This window comes from Pseudophryne corroboree, chromosome 11 (genome assembly GCF_028390025.1).
Source record: "Pseudophryne corroboree isolate aPseCor3 chromosome 11, aPseCor3.hap2, whole genome shotgun sequence".
Taxonomy (NCBI): Eukaryota; Metazoa; Chordata; class Amphibia; order Anura; family Myobatrachidae; genus Pseudophryne; species Pseudophryne corroboree.
In genome coordinates this window covers 81580610-81605385 of record NC_086454.1, presented here as the reverse complement: position 1 = coordinate 81605385, position 24776 = coordinate 81580610, and the positions used below count along the sequence as shown (strand labels likewise).

General features: G+C 44.3%; 1 long non-coding RNA gene across 4 annotated transcripts in view; it reads right to left on the bottom strand.

The window, feature by feature from the left end:
- LOC134968899 (uncharacterized) overlaps positions 1–24776 on the bottom strand; it is a 155507-nt gene that overhangs the window by 23302 nt on the left and 107429 nt on the right. For 2 of the 4 annotated variants that reach the window (XR_010189353.1, XR_010189352.1), the window contains one exon: positions 20913–21182. This is a non-coding gene — a long non-coding RNA (uncharacterized LOC134968899). Of the gene's footprint in view, positions 1–18877; positions 19070–20912; positions 21183–24776 lie in introns of those variants that run through there. The other 2 variants (XR_010189355.1, XR_010189354.1) reach the window with 2 other exon arrangements.

Here is a 24776-nt window from a genome sequence, read left to right as displayed (position 1 = left end):
GTTTTTAATGATTTTTATCAATGATTACCAATTTTTTTAAATCAAATTTAAACCGTACCGAAATAAGAACCAAACTATTTGAGAGTGGTTTTGCCAAAACTAAAACACGATGGGGAATTTAGACCAAAACACGGAGGTCCATGCACATCTCTAATAAAACACAGTTTTATCTGATTTTCAAGCATACCTGCCGACTCTCCCAAAATTTATGGGAGACTACTCTTACTTCTCCAGTGAAATGGGCACGGTGCGGCATAACAATGTCATTTGCTGTGAATCGCATTGCCATGGTAATGTAATGCAGAAAAACACAACAGTGCATCATGCGAGGAGAGCCACGTGATTTGATTCATGGGTAAACCACCCCCGCCCCTCTCACCTGGACCTGCCCCCCTCCTCCCCCCACCCCCTTCCCCGTTCCATCCCATCTAAACCAGAAGGAAAAAGTAGCTAAGTATGTATGAAATCTCTATATATTCCTTTGTATAAAACCGTGTTCTTACTCTGGTGGTAGATGTTATACTACTTGTATTGAGCTCTTGTGTTGAGTGCACAGTGTATTACCCTTGTAGGATAAAAGGCTGAAACTTCTCCCATGAAGACCCGAGACATGTTATAATGAGGAGTCTGGTTTGAGACATACCATAAATCTCTTTCAAGGAGCTTCTTCCTCCCCCACTTTCTATAAAATACTGTTTGCAGCTTTTCATCTCCTTTAGCGGAGAGATGAGTTCATCATGTCATGATTATAAACTTTTCTCTTGTAGTTTGCTGTAAGAACCCAGCTCACTGCCCTCAGTGCTCATCATACCGGAGGATGAGAGACTAGCTGCATTGTTCTATATCCACAACCTGGGATTCCTCCTAATTCCTATCTGTGCTGCCGGATTCCCACTGACCATGAACTCACAAAAGATGCATGCGGTGGTTTCCAGTAAACTGCTATATGCAGGGAGATAAGGATTATACCTGTCAACATTACTCTAAATATTTAAAAATGAATTATTGACAATGATATTACATTACGTTAAAGCAAACTGTAACAGGAGCTAGTACAGTTATCATTTTTGGCCTGAAAGAGTAGCAAGTAAAAATGCGGCCCAAACATATATCTAAAATTTGCATGTAAACGTGTGCATATTCACATGTGTATCTTGAGCACATACAGTAGATGCACCTGAAGCACATACACACTAGACTCTGGGACAGCCCTAGGGTCTCCTAGTGACCCTAGTGCTCAGAGTCTAGTTCACTGCCGGCTAGAGAGGTAGGGGCCCAGACAGAGACTGCACATAGGCCCCCTCCTCTCTTAATACTCACCTGACTGACGTATAGATGCCGCTGGCCCAAATATATACTAGTCATCATTATCAACCTGATAATGATACTTATTATTGCTGTGGCTTAGTGTTTAAAAAATCCTAATAAATATTTTTTGTGGAAAATCATAAAAGTGATGTCCTTTAAAATTAACTATCAGACCTACTGTTATAGTCTGGGTTGGTTAGCAGGGCCGCCATTGGGGGGACTCTGCAGGGACTGGAGTCCTGGGCCGGGTTAGAGAGCTGGCTCATAGCTGTATCAACAGTGGGCCAATGCGCAGGGAGAACTTTCCTGCATGCGTCAGGAGGGTATTACCCACTGTACAGTCACCCCCTTCCCTCCCCACAAGAGCCATATCTCCTCTCCTCACAACACTCCCCCCTTCCATTTACATGTAGCTGTCACAGGATGGGAATGCCCATTGCAGCGGGTACCCAATCAGCAGATCACTAGAGTCCAGCCCAATCCTGCCCTGCATTTAAGTCGACGAATAGCGTCGGGAGGCTGTGTGACCAGGGTAGCCCCTGTGCCTGGCTCCCATACACAGCAGAGTTTCTTGCTTGACTGCTGGCTGTGTGTGACATGCAGCAGCCTATCTAGAGCCCGATCCCTATCAGAGCCGCACCACTGTACCAAAGCTGCCTCTTGGTCACAATCCCCTGCCGCCTCATACCCCCAGGGATGGAGGGTGTGGACCAGAGGGGCCTGACAGTGGCTGTGAGCTGGGCCCGGAGCATAGCTTGTTGTAGGGAACGTAGGATGACTAAGGTCAGCCTGCTGGCGGCAGCCAAGTCTGCGCCTCAGAGGAGCAGCATCACCATGGTTAGTACCAGCTGGGCATTGGCCACACAGCACTGGGCATATTGCTGACATAGCAATGACACATTACTAGCACTGGACTGGACATGCATGGTACAACACTGTCACAGCACAGGGCATATTGCTTACACAGCACTTATAATAGTTCTGCCTCATCGCTGGCATAGCACTGACGCAGCACTGGGCATGCCACTTGAACAACTCTAGGGTTCCTGATGGCAGCCCTGCTGGTTACCATTCAGTATGGGGTCAAGAAGCCAAGAGGTAACCATCACCAGACTGGCATGATTACACTATGACATAGGGGGTTATTCCGAGTTGATCGCAGCAGGAACTTTGTTAGCAGTTGGGCAAAACCATGTGCACTGCAGGGGAGGCAGATATAACATGTGCAGAGAGAGTTAGATTTGGGTGGGTTATTTTGTTTCTGTGCAGGGTAAATACTGGCTGCTTTATTTTTACACTGCAATTTAGATTGCAGATTGAACACACCCCACCCAAATCTAACTCTCCCTGCACATGTTATATCTGCCCCCGCCTGCAGTGCACATGGTTTTGCCCAACTGCTAACAAAGTTCCTGCTGCGATCAACTCAGAATTACCCCCATAGAGACTCAGGGGTAAATATACTTAACCAAAGCCAACGGATGTAGGAAGGCTGTTTCTGTTTGAAAACTTTATCATCTGTTGGTTCTCAATTGAAGCCCAACGTCAATGTCAATCTCTTGTGCAGCTCTAACATCTTTGTCTTTCAATACAAACACGTTGGTACGTAGCATTACAAAAACGGCAGCAAATCCACAAAAACAATAGGCCTGTCTGTGTTAGGCGGATTTGGGAGCAGCACTGCACAGATCACTATGAAATGAGATCTCTGAAAGAGTTACATTTTATAAAAGAGTGCGTGGGGTCCCCCTCCAATTTCATTTCCAGCCCCGGACCTCCCAGCCTGGACTGGTATGGGAAATTAGGGAGAAAAACGGTGTTCCTCTGATTTTCCTATAAACCAGCACAAGGCTGAACCAGCCGGGGGGCTAGTTCCTCTTCCTTAGAGCAACCGGCCTCAAACTGGTCAACTCAGGGCTGGTTTTCCTCAGGAAGTCGGGACCCCCACAAACAATGGGGTCTCCCCTACTGAGGACCAACCAGTCCTGAACCTGAAAATTTCGAAGCTTAAGAAATTAATATTTTATAGTTGTCCACATACATTGTAGTGAATGCTGATCTCTGGATTTGATGGTCATAGGTGGGGAGAGACATTTCCGAGACCGTGTGCCTCCCGTGCATCTCAGTTGCAACTGGGGCTCTGGATGCATGCACAGAAGGAAAAAAATCCCTGCATTCGACATCACCGCTGCATCCGACTCAGAATCAGCCCCATAAATCTTATATTTACATGAAACATAGGATTCTTAGCTAAGACATAGCTTGCAAGCTTATTAATTAGGCAAGACTGTGAACCAATTACACATATTTTCTTATTATCATTCAATTAAAAGATTATTGCTGAATCATTCTACTACATTTGATTATTTTTTACTATGGAAACTTTTGCTAGAGGTGGGAAATTATCTGAAAATTTGCAGAACCCAGCACCCCCTTCAAGGCAACAGACACTGGCTCAGAGATAATATAGAAATGAGTTACCCAGAATTCCACGAGAGCCCTTTTGTTCTTATCTAAGTGACTGACTGTAGCAGGGAACAATTAAATTCTTGTTTTAGTTCTAGAGACCAAACTTTCATTTAATAAATATAAGCTCGCTGAAGCCTAGCAGGTGTTAGCAGAGGAAGACATGTCTCTGGTGAATGAATCTGGCTAGTTCCCATTTTACTCCATGCTTGGCCTTGATAGGGCTCTCAGTACTGAATCCAGAAGCAAAATAATTGTCTCCCCCACTCTCGTGTCCTTCACCTCAGGAATTAAAAGTCTGAGGAGAGATTGCAATGAAATCTAGCACAGAAAATAAATCAGCCGTGTTACATTTTGGTTTTGCATGCTACTTGTTTAGTCCATACATGCTAGCTGTGGCCTGGATCCACTGCGCTGTAATAATAGTGTTGATGAAGAGTCAGATAATATCTCGGGAAACATACATACAGCAAACACAGGGCCGGTTCTATAATTAGGCAAGTTATGCAGCGGATTGGCCGCCACAAATAGAGGGTACTCTGGCCATGACACACAAGTAAGCTGGCAGCCTGTGTTACTGTAACACAGCAGGTGCCAGCCTGTTCAATACCACTGTTCTCCTGCTCAACGCACGCCAGTCCTTTGCATGTAATAAGCAGCGTGATGTCATATTGTCACGTCACACATAACATGAAGTGCAAGCTGTGCTAGGGCCGGAAGCTGCCACGGCTGGAGACATGTTTGAAATTACGCCACCCTCATCTTCCCCGCCCGCCTCCCTACCTACACTGTCCACCTGCAGTAGGGAGCACCAACTACTGTGGGCATTATCTGTATAAGGGGCACAACTACTAAGGGCATTATGTGTATAATGGGTGCCACTACTGTGGTATTATATGTAAGCGGCATTACTGTGGGCATTATGTGTGTAAGTGGCACTACTACTGTGGGCATTATATGTGTAAGTGGCACTACTACTGTGGACATTATGTGTGTAAGAGGCACTACTACTGTGGGGATTATGTGTGTAAGCGGCACTACTACTATGTGCATAATGTATAAGGGGCACTACTGTGTGGTGTAATATGAATCGGGCACTACGTGCGCTGTAATGTGAATAAGATTGTGCTACTGTGTGGTGTAATTTTAATTGGGCGTACTATTGTGTGGCCACAACCTTTTCTTGTGAGACCTCACCCCTTTTTTACGGAAAAGTTGCACACTGTCCCTTTATAAAGTATGGAATGGGTGCATAAATCTATATTTGCTTGCCCAAAAAATTAAGCTCAGGCTAGCCATGAACAAACACTACGTACTTTTTGAGACATATGCCACCACTGGTTAATTGGGAGCTTTATGGACCTTATTGTAGCTTTTTAAAACTCCCTACTGCCAATTTCTCAAAACAAAATGGCTCTATACAAGGGGCCCGATTCAGGTTAGTATGTAAACCCAATGGTGGGGGAATTGCGTGTGCAGAACACATTCTGTACGACCGCTCATAGTTACTCCTTAGTCACAGCATGATTGACATGCTGTGGTGTTTAGGAGGTGGAGCAGGGGTGGCGACTTGGACCAGTCTACAAAATGGGGGCATGTTGCTGAGCCCAGGGTCTGCGTCTTTGGATGCAGACTTCCTGGTCCCAGTAGAGGAGTACTAACGGATGGTCTAAGTAAGCTTTTGCTTACTCTGAGGGCCGCGAACATTGGGATCGATGGCCACGATGGTGATGCAATGCTGTGTCTACGGACGCAGCATTCAGATCTGCAATGCATGCACATCTTTTTCGTACAGATGTCTCCTGCAGCATTAGCATACTAGTTGTATGGTATTACACAAGCGCTTCCCTGCAGTTGTGCAGTGGCATCACTAGGGGGGTGCTGGCCGCACCCGGGTGTAACCCTTCGACCCCAAAATGCTGACTCCTCTGTGACAAGAGCCTGGTGCTGCACTGCAGGGGCATATGAAAAGAGGAGGGGGCTCGTGTGCCCCCTCCCTCTGACACTGCAGCGGAACTCTCAGCACTAGGGTCATCTCAAGTTTTGTTTATTTCTGTGAGTTTTCTCAGGTGCAAAGCACTGAAGACTATGGCCCTCATTCCGAGTCGTTCGCTCGGTATTTTTCATCGCATCGCAGTGAAATTCCGCTTAGTACGCATGCGCAATATTCGCACTGCGACTGCGCCAAGTAATTTTACAATGGAGATAGTATTTTTACTCACGGCTTTTTCATCGCTCCGGCGATCGTAGTGTGATTGACAGGAAATGGGTGTTACTGGGCGGAAACAGGCCGTTTTATGGGCGTGCGGGAAAAAACGCTACCGTTTCCGGAAAAAACGCAGGAGTGGCCGGGGAAACGGTGGAGTGTCTGGGCGAACGCTGGGTGTGTTTGTGACGTCAAACCAGGAACGACAAGCACTGAACTGATCGCAGATGCCGAGTAAGTGTGGAGCTACTCTGAAACTGCTAAGTAGTTTGTAATCGCAATATTGCGAATACATCGTTCGCAATTTTAAGATGCTAAGATACACTCCCAGTAGGCGGCGGCTTAGCGTGAGCAACTCTGCTAAAATCGCCTTGCGAGCGATCAACTCGGAATGAGGGCCTATATACATAAACGTTGCCAGGAGAGGTGCACTATTCTTTACAATTTAATATGATTGCAAATTTTTATTATTTAAATCAGGGTTTACCAGGGCAACCATCAGGGGGGACTGCCGGGACGGAAGTTCTGGGCCCTGACAGAGAGGGGGTCCACCCCTGGTTCCTACCACCGATAACTGGAGAGCTGAACCAGTGGGCCGTAGCGCAGGAATGATCTCTTAAAAACAAACCTTCCCTGCATATAGGCACACTGTAACTTGTTCCTGCAGGTCCATGGCGCTCCACCTATATGTGATGTCATGGCATGTGACACCACATAGGTGTGGCTTGCTGCAGTGAAACACTATGCCCTAGAGCTCTAAGGGGGTCATTCTGAGTTGATCGCTTGCTGACGTTTTTCACAGCGCAGCGAACAGGTTACTATTGCGCATGCGTATGCAATGCACAGGCGCGTCGTATGGCTACAAAGTGGATCATTGCTGGGTGATGGATTTAACGAAGAATCCATTCGCACAGCCGATCGCAAGGAGATTGACAGGAGGAGAGCGTTTGTGGGTGTCAAATGACCGTTTTCTGGGAGTGGTGCGGCGAACGCAGGCGTGTCCAGGCGTTTGGAGGGCGGATGTCTGACGTAATTCCGGGACCTGCAACGCTGGATTCATCGCACAGGGTAAGTAACTCTTACCCTGGTCTTGTTTTACACAAAACTTTTTTAGCATAGCAGGGCTGCACAAGCGATCGCAGCCTTACTATGCAAAAATACACTCCCCCATAGGCGGCGTCTAGTTGATCGCACGGGCTGCAAACAATTGTAGCGTGCGATCAACTCGGAATGACCCCCTAAGTGAGCGAAGATTGCGGAGGAGAGGACAGAAAGACCAGCCAAAGAAGAGGGTAACCCAAAGAAGGTGGTGCCTGCCTATTTTGTCAGTCCCAGGCCCCAGAATTTCTGATGGCATCACTGGGGCTTACAGCAGGTATAGACTGGCCATCTGGCAGTTCTGGCAAATACCATCATTTCGAAAATGGCGCCGGTCAAGAGCTAATTGGAGCTGGCAGACTGCGTTTATTGGGAAAGGGAAAAGGGATTACCACTGCACTAGCATAAAATGTTTGTTTTATAACAAAAAACCCATATAACAATCTCTCACATTAAATCAATTCTGGGGGTGCTGCCACAAGTTATATTGTTGTCAATACATTATAACATATTCAAAAGAAAAGGGGAAAGGCTGATATTATTAACATCAGTGAATGCTATGCTATATTAGGAGTTAATTCTGTTCATTACTTAAAAACTGTGGTTAGTTTTAAATACTATAACCACTGTATGAATAGGCTATTTACTATTAACAGTGGGGTTTTCACTAGAGATACTAATACTGCTGCACAGACAATTGAGCAGTGAATAATGGCCCTCATTCCGAGTTGTTCGCTCGCTAGCTACTTTTAGCAGCGGTGCAAACGCATAGTCGCCGCCCACGGGGGAGTGTATTTTCGCTTTGCAAGAGTGCGAACGCCTGTGCAGCCGAGCGGTACAAAAACATTTTGTGCAAAACAAGACCAGACCTGTAGTTACTTATTCTGTGCAATGATTGCTGCGACAAAGGTCCCGGAATTGACGTCAGATACCCGCCATGCAAACGCCTGGACATGCCTGCGTTTTTCCAAACACTCCCAGAAAACCGTTGACACCCAGAAACGCCCTCTTTCTGTCAATCTCCTTGCGTTCGGCTGTGCGAATCGAATCGTCGCTAGAAGCAATGCAAAACAACGATGCTCTTTGTACCCGTACGACACGCTTGCGCATTGCGGCTCATACACATGCACAGTTTTGCCGTTTTTTAAAATGATCGTTATGCGGTGAACAACGGCAGCTAGCGATCAACTTGGAATGAGGGCCAATGCCAGCAGCAAATACTTTGATCCGTATACGGTGCTCAGAGAGACCAATAGATGGAATGATAGGGGGACACTAGCCAGCAGCTCATAAATTAAGGATATAAGATAGAGGCAACTATATTAAGGAAGGGATCTATATTAATACCAATATTTACTATCTGAGAGAGTGAATTAAATGGTTATCCCCCCATTTACACTAGAGATGAGCGGGTTCGGTTCCTCGGAATCCGAACCCGCCCGAACTTCAGTTTTTTTTACACGGGTCCGAGCGACTCGGATCTTCCCGCCTTGCTCGGTTAACCCGAGCGCGCCCGAACGTCATCATCACGCTGTCGGATTCTCGCGAGGCTCGGATTCTATCGCGAGACTCGGATTCTATATAAGGAGCCGCGCGTCGCTGCCATTTTTCACACGTGCATTGAGATTCATAGGGAGAGGACGTGGCTGGCGTCCTCTCCGTTTATAGAGATTCTAGAAGAGAGTGAGACAGAGAGAGACACAGTAGTAATTTTGGGGAGCATTAGGAGGAGTACTACTACTACTTGCTGAAGTGATAGAGAGAGATAGTGTGACTGTATTATCTGACTTGTGGGGGAGACACTGACAGTGGGGAGCAGTTAGAGTCTGAGAGCAGGACTCAGGACTCAGGAGTACATATAACGTACAGTGCACACTTTTGCTGCCAGAGTGCCAGCCACACTGCCATTGTTTGTGACCACACTGACCACCAGTATAATATATATTGTGATTGTCTGCTTAGGACTCAGGAGTACTACTTGCAAGTTGCTGATAGTGTGACCAGTGACCTGACCACCAGTTTAATAATCACCACCAGTTTATGAGTTTAATATATATATATATATATATATATATATATATATATAATTGTATATAATATATATATAATATTGTATACCACCTAGCACCTACCCGTGTTTTTTTCTTTTCTTTCTTCTTTATACATACTACTATAGTAGCTTACTGTAGCAGTCTGCGGTGCTGCTGAGCTGACAGTGTCCAGCAGGTCCGTCATCAGTCATTACATAATAAATATATAATATATACCTGTCCGGCTGCAGTACTAGTGATATTATATATACATATATATTGATTTCATCTCATTATCATCCAGTCTATATTATCAGCAGACACAGTACGTTAGTCCACGGCTGTAGCTACCTCCGTGTCGGCACTCGGCAGTCCATCCATAATTGTATACCACCTACCCGTGGTTGTTTTTTTTTTCTTTCTTCTTTATACATACTACTATAGTAGCTTACTGTAGCAGTCTGCGGTGCTGCTGAGCTGACAGTGTCCAGCAGGTCCGTCATCAGTCATTACATAATAAATATATAATATATACCTGTCCGGCTGCAGTACTAGTGATATTATATATACATATATATTGATTTCATCTCATTATCATCCAGTCTATATTATCAGCAGACACAGTATGTTAGTCCACGGCTGTAGCTACCTCTGTGTCGGCACTCGGCAGTCCATCCATAATTGTATACCACCTACCCGTGTTTTTTTTCTTTTTTCTTTCTTCTTTATACATACTACTATAGTAGCTTACTGTAGCAGTCTGCGGTGCTGCTGAGCTGACAGTGTCCAGCAGGTCCGTCATCAGTCATTACATAATAAATATATAATATATACCTGTCCGGCTGCAGTACTAGTGATATTATATATACATATATATTGATTTCATCTCATTATCATCCAGTCTATATTATCAGCAGACACAGTACGTTAGTCCACGGCTGTAGCTACCTCTGTGTCGGCACTCGGCAGTCCATCCATAATTGTATACCCCCTACCCGTGTTTTTTTTTTCTTTCTTCTTTATACATACTACTATAGTAGCTTACTGTAGCAGTCTGCGGTGCTGCTGAGCTGACAGTGTCCAGCAGGTCCGTCATCAGTCATTACATAATAAATATATAATATATACCTGTCCGGCTGCAGTACTAGTGATATTATATATACATATATATTGATTTCATCTCATTATCATCCAGTCTATATTATCAGCAGACACAGTACGTTAGTCCACGGCTGTAGCTACCTCTGTGTCGGCACTCGGCAGTCCATCCATAATTGTATACCACCTACCCGTGGTTTTTTTTTTCTTTCTTCTTTATACATACTACTATAGTAGCTTACTGTAGCAGTCTGCGGTGCTGCTGAGCTGACAGTGTCCAGCAGGTCCGTCATCAGTCATTACATAATAAATATATAATATATACCTGTCCGGCTGCAGTACTAGTGATATTATATATACATATATATTGATTTCATCTCATTATCATCCAGTCTATATTATCAGCAGACACAGTACGTTAGTCCACGGCTGTAGCTACCTCTGTGTCGGCACTCGGCAGTCCATCCATAATTGTATACCACCTACCCGTGGTTGTTTTTTTTTTCTTTCTTCTTTATACATACTACTATAGTAGCTTACTGTAGCAGTCTGCGGTGCTACTGAGCTGAGAGTGTCCAGCAGGTCCGTCATCAGTCATTACATAATAAATATATAATATATACCTGTCCGGCTGCAGTACTAGTGATATTATATATACATATATATTGATTTCATCTCATTATCATCCAGTCTATATTATCAGCAGACACAGTACGTTAGTCCACGGCTGTAGCTACCTCTGTGTCGGCACTCGGCAGTCCATCCATAATTGTATACCACCTACCCATGGTTGTTTTTTTTTTCTTTCTTCTTTATACATACTACTATAGTAGCTTACTGTAGCAGTCTGCGGTGCTGCTGAGCTGACAGTGTCCAGCAGGTCCGTCATCAGTCATTACATAATAAATATATAATATATACCTGTCCGGCTGCAGTACTAGTGATATTATATATACATATATATTGATTTCATCTCATTATCATCCAGTCTATATTATCAGCAGACACAGTACGTTAGTCCACGGCTGTAGCTACCTCTGTGTCGGCACTCGGCAGTCCATCCATAATTGTATACCACCTACCCGTGGTTGTTGTTTTTTTCTTTCTTCTTTATACATACTACTATAGTAGCTTACTGTAGCAGTCTGCGGTGCTGCTGAGCTGACAGTGTCCAGCAGGTCCGTCATCAGTCATTACATAATAAATATATAATATATACCTGTCCGGCTGCAGTACTAGTGATATTATATATACATATATATTGATTTCATCTCATTATCATCCAGTCTATATTAGCAGCAGACACAGTACGGTAGTCCACGGCTGTAGCTACCTCTGTGTCGGCACTCGGCAGTCCATCCATAAGTATACTAGTATCCATCCATCTCCATTGTTTACCTGAGGTGCCTTTTAGTTGTGCCTATTAACATATGGAGAACAAAAATGTTGAGGTTCCAAAATTAGGGAAAGATCAAGATCCACTTCCACCTCGTGCTGAAGCTGCTGCCACTAGTCATGGCCGAGACGATGAAATGCCAGCAACGTCGTCTGCCAAGGCCGATGCCCAATGTCATAGTACAGAGCATGTAAAATCCAAAACACCAAATATCAGTAAAAAAAGGACTCCAAAACCTAAAATAAAATTGTCGGAGGAGAAGCGTAAACTTGCCAATATGCCATTTACCACACGGAGTGGCAAGGAACGGCTGAGGCCCTGGCCTATGTTCATGGCTAGTGGTTCAGCTTCACATGAGGATGGAAGCACTCAGCCTCTCGCTAGAAAAATGAAAAGACTCAAGCTGGCAAAAGCACCGCAAAGAACTGTGCGTTCTTCCAAATCCCAAATCCACAAGGAGAGTCCAATTGTGTCGGTTGCGATGCCTGACCTTCCCAACACTGGACGTGAAGAGCATGCGCCTTCCACCATTTGCACGCCCCCTGCAAGTGCTGGAAGGAGCACCCGCAGTCCAGTTCCTGATAGTCAGATTGAAGATGTCAGTGTTGAAGTACACCAGGATGAGGAGGATATGGGTGTTGCTGGCGCTGGGGAGGAAATTGACCAGGAGGATTCTGATGGTGAGGTGGTTTGTTTAAGTCAGGCACCCGGGGAGACACCTGTTGTCCGTGGGAGGAATATGGCCATTGACATGCCTGGTGAAAATACCAAAAAAATCAGCTCTTCGGTGTGGAAGTATTTCAACAGAAATGCGGACAACAGGTGTCAAGCCGTGTGTTGCCTTTGTCAAGCTGTAATAAGTAGGGGTAAGGACGTTAACCACCTCGGAACATCCTCCCTTATACGTCACCTGCAGCGCATTCATAATAAGTCAGTGACAAGTTCAAAAACTTTGGGTGACAGCGGAAGCAGTCCACTGACCAGTAAATCCCTTCCTCTTGTAACCAAGCTCACGCAAACCACCCCACCAACTCCCTCAGTGTCAATTTCCTCCTTACCCAGGAATGCCAATAGTCCTGCAGGCCATGTCACTGGCAATTCTGACGAGTCCTCTCCTGCCTGGGATTCCTCCGATGCATCCTTGAGTGTAATGCCTACTGCTGCTGGCGCTGCTGTTGTTGCTGCTGGGAGTCGATCGTCATCCCAGAGGGGAAGTCGTAAGCCCACTTGTACTACTTCCAGTAAGCAATTGACTGTCCAACAGTCCTTTGCGAGGAAGATGAAATATCACAGCAGTCATCCTGCTGCAAAGCGGATAACTGAGGCCTTGACAACTATGTTGGTGTTAGACGTGCGTCCGGTATCCGCCGTTAGTTCACAGGGAACTAGACAATTTCTTGAGGTAGTGTGCCCCCGTTACCAAATACCATCTAGGTTCCACTTCTCTAGGCAGGCGATACCGAGAATGTACACGAACGTCAGAAAAAGACTCACCAGTGTCCTAAAAAATGCAGTTGTACCCAATGTCCACTTAACCACGGACATGTGGACAAGTGGAGCAGGGCAGGGTCAGGACTATATGACTGTGACAGCCCACTGGGTAGATGTATGGACTCCCGCCGCAAGAACAGCAGCGGCGGCACCAGTAGCAGCATCTCGCAAACGCCAACTCTTTCCTAGGCAGGCTACGCTTTGTATCACCGCTTTCCAGAATACGCACACAGCTGAAAACCTCTTACGGCAACTGAGGAAGATCATCGCGGAATGGCTTACCCCAATTGGACTCTCCTGTGGATTTGTGGCATCGGACAACGCCAGCAATATTGTGTGTGCATTAAATATGGGCAAATTCCAGCACGTCCCATGTTTTGCACATACCTTGAATTTGGTGGTGCAGAATTTTTAAAAAAACGACAGGGGTGTGCAAGAGATGCTGTCGGTGGCCAGAAGAATTGCGGGACACTTTCGGCGTACAGGCACCACGTACAGAAGACTGGAGCACCACCAAAAACAACTGAACCTGCCCTGCCATCATCTGAAGCAAGAAGTGGTAACGAGGTGGAATTCAACCCTCTATATGCTTCAGAGGTTGGAGGAGCAGGAAAAGGCCATTCAAGCCTATACAATTCAGCACGATATAGGAGGTGGAATGCACCTGTCTCAAGCGCAGTGGAGAATGATTTCAACATTGTGCAAGGTTCTGATGCCCTTTGAACTTGCCACACGTGAAGTCAGTTCAGACACTGCCAGCCTGAGTCAGGTCATTCCCCTCATCAGGCTTTTGCAGAAGAAGCTGGAGACATTGAAGGAGGAGCTAACACAGAGCGATTCCGCTAGGCATGTGGGACTTGTGGATGGAGCCCTTAATTCGCTTAACAAAGATTCACGGGTGGTCAATCTGTTGAAATCAGAGCACTACATTTTGGCCACCATGCTCGATCCTAGATTTAAAGCCTACCTTGGATCTCTCTTTCCGGCAGACACAAGTCTGCTGGGGTTCAAAGACCTGCTGGTGAGAAAATTGTCAAGTCAAGCGGAACGCGACCTGTCAACATCTCCTCCTTCACATTCTCCCGCAACTGGGGGTGCGAGGAAAAGGCTCAGAATTCCGAGCCCACCCGCTGGCGGTGATGCAGGGCAGTCTGGAGCGACTGCTGATGCTGACATCTGGTCCGGACTGAAGGACCTGACAACGATTACGGACATGTCGTCTACTGTCACTGCATATGATTCTCTCACCATTGAAAGAATGGTGGAGGATTATATGAGTGACCGCATCCAAGTAGGCACGTCACACAGTCCGTACTTATACTGGCAGGAAAAAGAGGCAATTTGGAGGCCCTTGCACAAACTGGCTTTATTCTACCTAAGTTGCCCTCCCACAAGTGTGTACTCCGAAAGAGTGTTTAGTGCCGCCGCTCACCTTGTCAGCAATCGGCGTACGAGGTTACATCCAGAAAATGTGGAGAAGATGATGTTCATTAAAATGAATTATAATCAATTCCTTCGTGGAGACATTGACCAGCAGCAATTGCCTCCACAAAGTACACAGGGAGCTGAGATGGTGGATTCCAGTGGGGACGAATTGATAATCTGTGAGGAGGGGGATGTACACGGTGATATATCGGAGGATGATGATGAGGTGGACATCTTGCCTCTGTAGAGCCAGTTTGTGCAAGGAGAGATTAATTGCTTCTTTTTTGGTGGGGGTCCAAACCAACCCGTCATTTCAGTCACAGTCGTGTGGCAGACCCTGTCACTGAAATGATGGGTTGGTTAAAGTGTGCATGTCCTGTTTATACAACATAAGGGTGGGTGGGAGGGCCCAAGGACAATTCCATCTTGCACCTCTTTTTTCTTTAATTTTTCTTTGCGTCATGTGCTGTTTGGGGAGTATTTTTTGGAAGGGCCATCCTGCGTGACACTGCAGTGCCACTCCTAGATGGGCCCGGTGTTTGTGTCGGCCACTAGGGTCGCTTATCTTACTCACACAGCTACCTCATTGCGCCTCTTTTTTTCTTTGCGTCATGTGCTGTTTGGGGAGGGTTTTTTGGAAGGGACATCCTGCGTGACACTGCAGTGCCACTCTTAGATGGGCCCGGTGTTTGTGTCGGCCACTAGGGTCGCTTATCTTACTCACACAGCTACCTCATTGCGCCTCTTTTTTTCTTTGCGTCATGTGCTGTTTGGGGAGGGTTTTTTGGAAGGGACATCCTGCGTGACACTGCAGTGCCACTCCTAGATGGGCCCGGTGTTTGTGTCGGCCACTAGGGTCGCTTATCTTACTCACACAGCTACCTCATTGCGCCTCTTTTTTTCTTTGCGTCATGTGCTGTTTGGGGAGGGTTTTTTGGAAGGGACATCCTGCGTGACACTGCAGTGCCACTCCTAGATGGGCCCGGTGTTTGTGTCGGCCACTAGGGTCGCTTATCTTACTCACACAGCTACCTCATTGCGCCTCTTTTTTTCTTTGCGTCATGTGCTGTTTGGGGAGGGTTTTTTGGAAGGGACATCCTGCGTGACACTGCAGTGCCACTCCTAGATGGGCCCGGTGTTTGTGTCGGCCACTAGGGTCGCTTATCTTACTCACACAGCTACCTCATTGCGCCTCTTTTTTTCTTTGCGTCATGTGCTGTTTGGGGAGGGTTTTTTGGAAGGGACATCCTGCGTGACACTGCAGTGCCACTCCTAGATGGGCCAGGTGTTTGTGTCGGCCACTAGGGTCGCTTATCTTACTCACACAGCTACCTCATTGCGCCTCTTTTTTTCTTTGCGTCATGTGCTGTTTGGGGAGGGTTTTTTGGAAGGGCCATCCTGCGTGACACTGCAGTGCCACTCCTAGATGGGCCAGGTGTTTGTGTCGGCCACTAGGGTCGCTTAGCTTAGTCATCCAGCGACCTTGGTGCAAATTTTAGGACTAAAAATAATATTGTGAGGTGTGAGGTATTCAGAATAGACTGAAAATGAGTGGAAATTATGGTTTTTGAGGTTAATAATACTTTGGGATCAAAATGACCCCCAAATTCTATGATTTAAGCTGTTTTTAGGGTTTTTTGAAAAAAACACCCGAATCCAAAACACACCCGAATCCGACAAAAAAAATTTGGTGAGGTTTTGCCAAAACGCGGTCGAACCCAAAACACGGCCGCGGAACCGAACCCAAAACCAAAACACAAAACCCGAAAAATTTCAAGTGCACATCTCTAATTTACACACATTGGAGCCACATATTGCTCAATGATACATATGGGTGAGTGAACAATAGGAAGAGACCCCATTGTACCCTGGAAAATTATATAGAATATGAGATAATTTAATATTGAACAATAATTAAGAAGAAATACACAGAGACGCGATTACTAAAATTTATTTGGAATATACATTTTCGAAGTACACAAGTGAAATTCACTTGAGAGTCATAGTACTCAAAGATAGAAATTGTTGTATTGACACATTGCTAACACAGTAGGTACAGTGTGTGTTTTTAAACATTATGGTCCGTATTCAATAGCTGTCGGAAGCTGCCGTCTTGTCGGAAAGACTGCAGCTTCCGACAGATTTCTGGTCCGACCTATTCAGTACGGGCAGTTTTTTTCCGACAAGTCGGGAATTCCCGACTTGGCGGAAGATACATGAATTGGCAGGAATAGCCGCCGATCAGCGTGATTCTGTCGGAAATAGGGCTAAATCTAACAGGTTTTGGCCCCCTTTCTGACAATCTCAATCCGACTTTAAAAAAAGTCGGATTGGGCAGGGCGTTTCTCCAGCCAGGCTCTTCACTCCTGGCAGCGCCCCCCCCCCCCACCACAGACATCTCCCCGCGCCACTGACATCTCCCCGCGCCGCTGTCAGCGCATCACCCCGCCGCAAGCATCACCCCCCCAACCACTGACAGCGCACCCCCCCTCGCCGCCGCAGACAACAAGGTTCTGGCGCTTCCCCCGCCGCCGCTGACAGCTCATGCCGCTGACAGGGCACCCCCCTCCCCGCAGCAGACATCTCCAGCCGATGCCAGCCCCTTCCCCACCGCAGAGATCTTCCCCAACCGCCGCTGACAGCTCCAGCTGCTGACAGCGCACCCCCGCCTGCCTTCCCCGCAGCAGACATCTCCGGCCGTTGCCAGCCCCCCCCCCCACCGCAGAGATCTCCCCCACTGCCGCTGACAGCGCACCCCCCCTCCCTGCAGCAGACATCTCAGGCCACTGCCAGCTCCCCCCCCCCTTCCCCGCCGCAGAGAGCTTCCCCCGCCACCGCTGGCAGGGAACGCCCAAATCCGACAGTCGGATTTGGCCTTTCATTGAATAGCCCTTGTCGGATCCATTCCGAAAAATGCATGTCGGAATGGATCCAACACTTATTGAATATACCCCTAAATGTCACTTTGTCTTGTCACTGTGTATCAGTTTTTAATATTTCACAGTTATTGGCCTTTTATATGAAATCAATAAAAGTTATATATTATGTGTATAATTATTATGTATTAGTGCGCCACTACAAGACCAATTCCTTTCCCCCCTTTCTTTTGGAGGTGGCAGACTGGTAGCCATTTATGAGCAGTCACAGTGGCTCCTGATTGGCTGCTGGTACGCGAGCTCTGATTCATGACCGACATCAAATCCACACTTGAGGCTGCTAGAGGAACACAGGGGGAGAGGAGGTGAGATGCTGCAGAGTGGTGTGTGCATAATGTATAGGGGGCATTACTGTGTGGCATAATGTATAAGAGACAATAATGTTTTGTGGCATAATGTGTTATAAGTGACACTACAACTGCATGGCATAATTTGTAAAGGATATTACTGTGGCATAATGTGTGAAGGGCATTACTGTGCGTTGCATTGTTTTATAAGGGGCATTACTTCTGTGTGGCATAATGTGCATAAGGGGTACTACTGTGTGGCATAATGTGAATAGGCTGTATTGTGTGGCATAACATGAATGGGCTCTACTATGTGGCATATCGTCAATATGTGGCACTACTGTGTGACGTAACATGAATAAGGGGCACTACTTTGTGATGTAATGTGAATAAGGGGCACTACTGTGACGTAATGTGAATAAGAGGAACTACTGTAATGTAATGTGAATAAGGGACATTACTGTGTGGTGTAATGTGACTAAGGGGCACTACTGTGTGGTGTAATGCGACTAAGGGGCACTACTGTGTGGTGTAATGCGACTAAGGGGCACTACTGTGTGGCATAATTTTAAGTGGGGGTACTGTTGTGTGGATCCCAGTAGTAAAAAAATTCCTACAGTGAACAGTAGTCAATCCTCTGCGACTACTAAGCCAGGGTTTGATCAATTGGGAAAATGCCTTCCCTTTTCTTTGTGTGTGACCTTCTTCAATGAAGTGCCAGCTTTAACTAACAGAACCTACCAAATGGCTGACTATATGGCACATGTTTGAATCCCCTGCAGGATGAGCTCTGTTGTGTGTATTTTAATACAGAAAATGATGTATGCTTGTATGTTGTTCTAATAATTAATTATGGGCTTTATTCAGGTTTGTTAGCAAACCAAAAAAGTTAGCAATTGGGCAAAACAATGTTGCACTGCAAGTGGGGCAGATGTAACATGTGCAGAGAGATTTAGATTTGGGTGGTGTGCGAAAACTGAAATCTAAATTGCAGTGTAGAAATTAAGCAGCCAGTATTTACCATGCACACAAACAATATAACCCACCCAAATCTAAATCTTTCTGCACATGTTACATCTGCCCCACCTGCAGTGCAACATGGTTTTGCCCAATTGCTAACTTTTTTGGTTTGCTAACAAACCTGAATAACCCCCTATATTTGTAAGAATGTAGACTAAGAAGTAGGAGGGGTCAGGAATAATAAGGGGAGGAGTTTATGCCAGGAGCCAGATGCTGACGTGAGGTGGGCCTGTGTGCTTTAAATGCCAAGGACTATTTTTAGTCCAAGTCCAGCCCTGGCTTCCAGTATATTCTGTCCTCCAGAAGTCCTGTTTTGGAAAGAAGAAGCCTTCTTAGAAATACCCTTCCATTAAAACCACTGTTCTAGTCTTCTTCTGATGATAGAGTACTGAATGCTTAACATTTAGGGGCTGATTCAGAATGGCACACAAATCGGCCACGTAATGTGCTCGGAAATAAAGTTAGATCTCCGCATGCATTCATAGTTGGATGCATCTATACTTGTGCTTGTGAAAGCAGCCATCATCACTGTCAGCATGCATTTTGCACAGCCCAACTTGCAAACAGACAGTTGCTGCCCAGTTACACCCACTCAGCCATAGGTAGAGACTCTAGATTGCTTGTAGTTGCTTAATGTTTGTGTATGGTTATCTCAGACACATACACAATGCCATAAATTGCATAAATTCGGTCTGCAGAAAAGACTTATAGGCCCTACACACTGGGCGATAATACTCAAAGATATGAACGGTCTCGTTCATTAATGAACGAGATCCCGTTCTTATCTTTGAGTGTGGAGGCACCAACGATGAACGATGCGCGGCCCCGCGCTCGTTCATCGCTGGTGCCCCCGTCGCCTGTGTATGCAGGCCAATATGGACGATCTCGTCCATATTTGCCTGCACTTATGTGGAGCCGGGTGAAGGGGGGAGTGACTGCCCCCCTGCCGCCGGGTCGTCCATCAGCTGTATCCGCCATCGGGCAGCTCGGCGGCGGATCTATCGGTGTGTAGGGCCTTTTAGAATCACACCCTGACTGTGTTGACAGAGACCTGTTGGTCCATGAATGTAGACTGTTTGGAATATCTTACATTCTGATCTTTGGATGACTTTGCAGATAAACCATTTGCAAATGATCTTTCTTATTGTAGAAAATAAATTTTATAACCTTTCCAGATGATGAACAGCGACAATTGCTTCTCTGGGGCCATTGCAGTTGTCTTTTCTCTTTAGTATAGCTCTAACATAAATCTGTCCGAACTGACCGTTTATATAGAGATGGCTGCACTTCTGGATGATCAAATAATGAAGTGCACTTTTATATGGCATCCCTTGGCTGGGGTTACCTTGTTTATTGATATGGAAGCACTAAGGGGCGTAGCTAGAACTTTGCGGACCCCATAGCAACATTTTGAAGGGGCCGCTGTCCTAATGCTTCTAGAGACACACTTATCTGTAGAAGTTGTTAATGTTATGCCCCATGATAGTGCCCTAGTTCATTTTTTTGAACCATAGGAGTGCCTTAGTTAATGTGATGCCCCATAATAGTGCCCTAGTTAATATTTTGAACCATAGTAGTGCCCTAGTTTATTTTCTGAACCATAGCTCACGTTATGTCACATTGTAGGGCTGCCAGTAAACATTATACCACACGGTGCCCCCAATTCACATTATGACATACAGTGTGTCCAGTTCATATAATGTCACGTTTCATAATGTTAATTTCAATGAGCAGGCTCAGGGGCATACCTAGATATATTGCAGGCCCCAAGGCAATACTTTGTAAGAGCCCCTATGTATCTAGCAATAGTGACAAATGTATATAACACATGTAGCTTTGACAGGAAAGGTGGGCCCCTCTCAGCTCTGGGCCCCATAGCATCTGCACTGCCTGCAACTATGGTAGCTACACCCTTGGTTGTACTGACATTTTTACACATGCCTTTACGTTAGCTTAGTTTGTTCTTAAATACATAATGACAACATTTATCAAGTTTAAGACTTGGTGAAGACTGGATGATTGTTATTTCCTTGTATCGAAAGTGTTAATCATTTAAAGAAAATTCATATACACTTTACTAATGCTTCAGATTATATGTATGGAAGTCTTAGAGAGTCTGACCATTTTTTTTTAACAAAGCGTCCATTTAAATTAAAATGTATCCATCTTATGGTTTATTTGGTTTTCTTGTACCAAAATAATGTTCTTCAATGAAGTCAATGTACAACTCAGCGGCCATTTGCACTTAAGACTAAACAAGTTTCTAAAAAACAAAACATAATATAAGGATTTATCTACTTGACTTTATATTTTATATTCTCACCCCAAACATGGCAGGAGTTATGCTTATTTATACATTATTGGAATGATATGGTCTTTCTCAGTTGCATAATGGAGCTGTTGACGTCATAGGAGCAATATCTGCAAAACATTAAAGGAGGAAGATTGAAAAAAAATCAAGAGATGAAGAAGCAATAAACACCCAGAAGCATAATTTTTAGGTCACACAGATGTCAAGGGTGCCATAATAAAATTAGCAGTAAAAAAATACAAATTTAATTTTACCCCAATAATTAATTACAAGTCATTACTAAGATTTAAGGCATTCCTATTTTTATTATGAATATAAATGTGAAATGATAACACCAATACGTCCTATTACTCCCATTATTCTATATACGATAACAGTGCTTATTAACAGCTGAATAGACCATTATAATAAAATGTTAGAACACATATCTCTTTATAAATAGAATGAAGAAACATCAATATTTTATGCTAAAAACAATGTACCATTTTTAGTGCAAAACTCTGTTCCTTTACAGTATTATGTGTGATATCTGGGATTTGTGTGGGCAGATTTCATACCATAACAATGAAACACATTGGACAAAGTCTGCATGTAAATGTAGCTGTAATAAGTTATAAAGCTTCTGTAGAAATGAAAGGTGAGATAGAAACAGAAGAGCCATACTTGCTGTATTTAAAAAAATAATAATAATAATAATAATAATAATAATAATAATAATTATAGATATATATATATATATATATATATATATATATACACAAAAAATTATTATTTTTTGTTGTTTTTTTTATAAAGGAAAATACCTCCACTATAGCTATAAAAATGTAGAATTGTTTTAAACAATTGATGCATTATAAATATACAAATAATCAATTGACTTTCCTATTAAATAATAATTAAAATAATCACCAGTAACTTAAATAATACATTTTGCATTTCTACTGCTAAAAAAAAATATATTAATTTATTACTATTATTACATTTGCATGTAATTATGAGTTAGTACTAGCTATAACCTTTCCTCTCTTGGTATAGTAGAAATAGTTTTTAATGAAACAAAGTGTACTGGAATGTGACCATTTTTAGCAACAAAATGTATATAATAACAAATTAATTGACTTTAGCTGAGAACGTGATAATTGTGTTTCTCATTATTTTTTAAGCACTTTTTGAGAAACAGATTACAATTAAAAATGCTTGTGTAAACAGTTTCATACCACAGTTAAAATAAATCATGCAATAGCAGTGTAAGTTACATATTTATACTGTCATATTTAACAATCTGTTAACAAATATCTCAAGTAGTAAAATATGTACCCCCATCCCCTGATTCTTTTCTGTAATTCCCCTACCCTGACAACATCAAAGAAAAAAAATATTTCAGGTAATTAAATTAAAATTTTATTCATACCTATTGAGGATTGTTTACAGAAATCAGAACTCATATATTTTAGCTCAAATTTTATTTATTTTTTGTTTTTACAAAACAGATGTGGTCAGAGAAGTATATTAATCACTTTCAGCATGAAATATCTGATTTTGGTCACACAAAAAGTATTCTACACTCACACTTTTTTTTCCGATTTAGTTCTGATTAATGGTAGAAATATTCTAATTGCAGCCTTCGCATTCTCCAGCCATATAAAAACAATAAGCCGTTGTGATATCCTTTTAGGTCACTGGAATAGATACATCTTTCTTCTAACAAGTATACTATGTTCTTTTTTGTGTCCTGGGTAGCAGATATAAAATTAAAGCAAATATTTATCTTCTAAAAGAGGTTATAAATTCCCAAGAAACAATTTGGCCAGCGTAGGCATTAAAAAGTAAGAAAAATGAAACAGGAAAAAAAAAAAAAAAAAAGTTTAATTCCAGGTGGTCATGTTGTATATAACATTTCTCTACCAGAGATAAGAGGTCTTCACAGGCTTATTAAAGAGGAGTCTGTCGGGGAAAAAAATCCAAGACATTAGCCATTGATAGACCCATGTATGAAATGGTCTCCGTCAGTGTGATAGAATGCAGCCATGGAAGAGCAGGAGAAATAGTTTACCGATTGAGGCAAAGCTTCTCTTTTGCCAAATGTAAAGTGGATTTTGAAAACAAATTCTTGGCTAGGAACATGAAAGGATAGGTGTGGAATGTTATCTGGAAGAACAAGGTCCTTCCTCAATCAAAAAAAAAATGTTTGACTTCCTCTTCGCATTTAACTCCTTGAATTGTTTCCCTAACATGGGTTGGAACATCATGGCGCTCTATACTGGTAGGAAGAACTCAATATGGACAGCACTGTTGGTGTAATGATTAGCACTACTGCTTCATAAGGGTGTAGTATGTGATGCCGGCGGCCGGACTCCCGGCGGCCGGCATACCGGTGCCGGAATCCTGACCGCCAGCATACCGACAGCTGGGCGAGCGCAAATGAGCCCCTTGCGGGCACGGTGGCGCGCTACATGTGCCACGCTATCTGTTCTCCCTCCAGGGGGGTCGTGGACCCCTAAGAGGGAGAAAAGCTGTCGGTATGCCGGTGGTTGGGATTCCGGCACCGGTATGGTGGTCGTCGGGAGCCCGGCCGCCGACAACCTGAAGACCTCCTCTTCACAGAACTGAGTTCTTGGGTTCGATTCCCACCACGGTTCAAACTATATTAAGTTGAAAGATTTAAAATGATCCCTGTGCTTGCGCGCATTTCTGGGTAATTCTGTTTTCTCCCACACTCCAAAAATACACTGGTAGATTGTCCGTTGACAAAAATTAACTATAGTGTGTATCTGTGTGCATGTGGTAGGGAATATAGATTGCAAGCTCCTCAGGGACCAATGTGAATAGCCAAAAATTCTCTGTGAAAGCACTGTGGAATACATGTGCGTTATATAAATAACTGATAATAATAATAATAATAATAATAATAATGATAGTAATAGGATTTTAATTACCTACCGGTAAATCCTTTTCTTGTAATCCGTAGAGGATACTGGGGTCCACATTAGTACCATGGGGTATAGACTGGTCCACTAGGAGCCATGGGCACTTTACTAAATGAATAGTGTGGGCTGGCTCCTCCCCCTATGCCCCCCCTACCAGACTCAGTCTAGGAAGCTGTGCCCGAGGAGATGGACATACTTTGAGAGAAGGATATAAAATGATAGTGGTGAGATTCCGAACCAGCACACACAAACTAGAGGAAAGCCATGCTAACCAAACATAAAACCAGGAACAGCAACCGCTGACCCAACAATACTTAACCAAGTAACAGTGCAGGAAGAAACGAAGAACTGGGCGGGTGCCCAGTATCCTCTACGGACTACGAGAAAAGGATTTACCGGTAAGTAATTAAAATCCTATTTTCTCTTACGTCCTAGAGGATACTGGGGTCCACATTAGTACCATGGGGATGTACCAAAGCTCCCAAACCGGGTGAGAGAGTGCTGAGGTTCCAGCAGAACAGATTGACCAAACTGAAGGTCCTCAGAGGCCAAATTATCGAACTTGTAGATCTTAGCAAACGTGTTTGAACCTCACCAAGTAGCTGCTCTGCAGAGCTGTAAAGCTGAGACACACCGGGCAGCCGCCCAGGAAGAACCCACCGACCTAGTAGAGTGGGTCTGTACAGATTTTGGACACTGCAAACCTGCCGTGGAATAAGAATGCTGGATAATAAGTCTTATCTAGCGTGCAATAGTCTGCTTTGAAGCAGGACCTCC